The sequence below is a fragment of the Cryptomeria japonica genome, chromosome 5 (assembly GCF_030272615.1).
Source record: "Cryptomeria japonica chromosome 5, Sugi_1.0, whole genome shotgun sequence".
Taxonomy (NCBI): Eukaryota; Viridiplantae; Streptophyta; class Pinopsida; order Cupressales; family Cupressaceae; genus Cryptomeria; species Cryptomeria japonica.
The window spans coordinates 765,338,958-765,343,139 of NC_081409.1; positions in this window are offsets into that span (position 1 = coordinate 765,338,958).

A 4,182-nucleotide genomic window follows, 5' to 3' on the forward strand; every position below is an offset into this window, starting at 1 on the left:
TGGCAAAACCAACAATTAAATGGTAATACCAACAAGATATTCAAATTGATTTGGATTCAGATTGCTGTTAGACTTCTCCTGTTATCCTTGATTTGTTGTCTTTTGAAGTCTTCTCCATTTTTCATTAGGCTTCTCTTCTTTTGCAATCTTCTCCCCCTGTCATTAATCTTTTGTTGTTTCCATAATTCAGGGTTTTACGGTTTAGTTAACCATTTAGTCTTCCAACCATTTAGTCTTCTCCCCCTTTGAGAACAATGCCAAAAAGCAAAAGAATTAAATCATGATTGCTTCCTTTGTGAAGTGATTTGTCTTCTTGTGTGTCATCTCGGTCTTGGTCAAATCAACTTGTCTTTATTCACATTTTCTTGCACAACTTTAGGTGATCTCCTAAAGTGCGTAAATTAGCATCAATCCACACATAATATTCTATAGATTCAATGAATTGATGCTTTCACCGAACTCGGTCAGTGAGTAGAAGATAGGGGTAGGACCCCTAACTTGCTTTTAAGATACTGAAAAGTGTCCCTTGGCAATGGCTTTGTGAAGATATCTGCTAATTGCTCCTTTGAACTGATATATTCCAGCACAACTTTCTTCTCTTGAACTTCTTCTCTGAGATAATGATACTTTATAGATATATGCTTTGTCTTAGAGTGTATCACTGGATTCTTTGAAATGTTAATGGCAATAGTATTATCATAGAATATAGTCACTGGTTCGGTAACTTTCTCATTTATACCTTCCAACAGTTGTTTGATCCATGCTATATTGGTACAATTCAATGCTGCAGCAACATATTCAACTTCTGATGTTGACTGTGAGATACATCCTTGTTTCTTGCTAAGCCAACTTACTAGTCTTTCTCCCAAAAAGAAAGCTCCACCACTTGTGCTTTTCCTCTCATCAATGTTTCCTGCCCAATCAGCATCAGTATAAACTTTTAAATCAAAATTATTCCTTTTTTCATATACTAAGCCATAATCTTCAGTGCCTCTTAGGTATCTGAAAATTCTCTTGATTGTTGTCATATGTGTTTCCTTGGGATCTGGAGAGAATCTTGCTACAATACCTACTGCATGTGCTATATTTGGTCTACTATGCACAACATATTTTAATTTTCCAATCATAGGAGTACTTACTGGTTTAGAATCCTCCATTCCAAATTTCTTCAAGATTTCCTTTATGTACTTGGATTGAGTAATGAAAATCTCATCTTTCATTTGCAATATCTGTAATCCTATAAAATACTTTATCTCACCGATTAGTGACATCTCAAATTATTTACACATTTCATTACCAAAATTCTTGCATAGAGAATCATTTCCACAAAATATAATGTCATCAACAAATATCGCTGAGATCAATATTCCATTGTTCTCATCATTCTTCATGTACATATTGTTGTTTTCACTTGTCCTTATAAAACCAATCTTGATCAAATAAGAGTGTAGTCTTTCATACCATACTCTAGGTGCTTTGTTCAGTTTGCATACCTGATCTTTACTCTTGTCTTCAACAAATCCTTCAGGTTGTTCAATGAAAACTTCTTCTTCTAGTATACCATTCAAAAATGCAAATTTAACATCCATTTGATATACCTTGAAAATTTTGAAAGCAGCATATGCCAACAATGTTCTTACTCCCTCAAGTCTAGCTACGGGTGCAAAAGTCTCACCATAATCTATTCCTTCTTCTTGAGCATAACCTTTGCAAACTAGTCTTGCTTCGGTGCGAATGACCTCACCTTTCTCATTTAGCTTGTTTCTGAAAATCCACTTAGTACCGATTACATTTTTATCCTTCGGTCTTGGGATCAGTGTCCATGTGTCATTCTTCTTGATTTGATCAATCTCTTCTGTCATAGCATTTACCCAATCTTCACTTTTAAATGCCTCTTTCACTATTCTCGGTTCAAATTCAGAAATCAGACATGTGTTCTGTCTCAGTTTGTTCCTTGTCATCACTTGATAATCCTTATCTCCTATAATATGACTTGATGCATGATGTCTTCTGACATATTTGGCTAATATAGGCTTAGTAGGTTCTGTATGATCTTCTTCATCACTCGATAACTGGACATTATCTTCATTTTCTTTAGCAGCTTTCTCAGTAGGACTTCTCGGATGAACATAAACAAATTCTTCATAATCTTCTAGTTCTTTGGAATTTCCTTCATCATTTCTTTCTGTAAATTCATGAATTTTCATATTTGCACTTTCCACTATTTTATTAGATGATTTGATCAGACATTTAAATGCTTTACTTCTAGAAGAATAACCAAGAAATGTTCCTTCTTCACTTTTCTGATCAAACTTTCCAATTCTGTCATATTTGTGAACATAGCATCCACTTCCAAAGATTTTCAAATAGCTTACATTAGGTTTCTTGTCATACTAGATCTCATAAGGTGTCTTCATAGTTCCTTTCTTTAGTTGAACTCGGTTCAGGGTGCAAACTGCAGTGTTGATTGCCTCTCTCCAAAATGTTTGAGGTACCCTCTTTTCTATCATCAGGGTTCTTGCACAATCCACAATTGATCTGTTTCTTCTTGTGTGGGGGAAAAAGCGAGACTAGGTTATCATGCCCTAATCCTACCTTTTATCACACATTACGAAATATGAAAGAGCCTAGAGGTATCACACAATTGGCTACTTCTTTTTGTGAAAGAGAGAGCCACGGGCTACCTATTAGGGTTTCTATTCCTTTGTTGTAATTGAAAGGTATGATTATGCAAGTCCAATTCCTAACCCTAAAATGCAAGTATGAGCTAACAACAAGATTATAGAATTGAACTTAAACAATGGAAAGCTGTAAATACAAGGATGAAATAAGAATGCAGATGTGTACCCGGAGTCAAAATCGGACTGAAAATGTGCGAGACGGGGGCACGGGCGCCACTGTCCTAAAAACTGCACCGGAAACTGCTGTTCTGCACTCTGGAACACTGTCGGAAAGCTGTCTGAAAGCTGTCTGTCCGAAGGACCAGGGCGCCCAGCGCCTCTGTCCCAGGGACCAGGGCACCCAGTGCCCCTGTCCTGGCAGGACCAGGGTGCCCAATGCTCCTGTCCCAATCTTCTGCTCTGCAATTTGATACAGAGTGCTGTCTCGACCTTCTCTCTTCGGATTTGTATCCCACAACGTCGTCCGAATCCCGAAACCTGTAGTGATATCTGAAAAAGGGTGTATGGGCGGCTATATAGGGTTTTGCCTTAGTCAAACCCCCGCTTCGGTGATTTCCACCTCCACGAATAGCCAAGTTGTTTTGTAAAATGTATTGTGTGTGCAGACCTAGTGTGTGTGCAAGGTCCTAAAATGCAAGAAAGCAAACTAGAGCAACCTAGAAAGTAAACCCTAATTTCTTGTAAATGATAATGTAAATGCTCTAAATCAAGATGCAAAGTGATCTAAAGCATGAATGAAGGATATATTGAAGCTTATGCAAAGACATGAAAACAACATGAAATCATACCCAACCCTCAAGGGAGGGGTACAAGCCAATCTTCAGTCGGTAATCTCCTATTGTTCTTCAATGTCTTCCAAGCCCTAAATGGATGAATGGAATTGATAAATGCTTGATAGAGGGATGTTGTAAGATGTTGAAGTCTTCAAAGATCTGCTCTTTCGCTACATATGAGGTTCCTGGAAACCAAAATCCGATCCTTTCAAATGAAGAAAGAGAGCTCTTATGTATGAAACCCTAGGTCGCAATTTTGTCTTTTGGCTGACCTAGAGATTGAATATCCCACCAATTTCTTGGGGTTAAGCTTTATTTTATGATTGGATCACGCTCCTAAAATTTTGGGAAAAATGTCCGGGACCGTGTGCACTCCGGGCGCCATGGTCCTGACAACTTTTCACCAAATTTTCAGGGCCATCAGATATGATGATTTTAGAGAGAATCCCGAAGTTACAGGTGATTTCGAGATGTTTTGACCCCCGAAATCAAGCCCCCAAGCTCAGAATAGGGCCTAATTAGGGTTTTTGATTAAGTGATGTATTGGAGGAGTAAAATGAAAGGGGCGCGCTTTAATGAAAGGGCCCGACTTTGTGATGTGGAAGATGATGAAATAGAACCTTTAGACCTAATTAATTTGATTAATTAAGTGCTAAAAGGGGAAATGCAATGCAAAGTGCAACTGCACCAAGGCGGGTGCTAAACTAGGTGTTAAATTGTACTGCTTT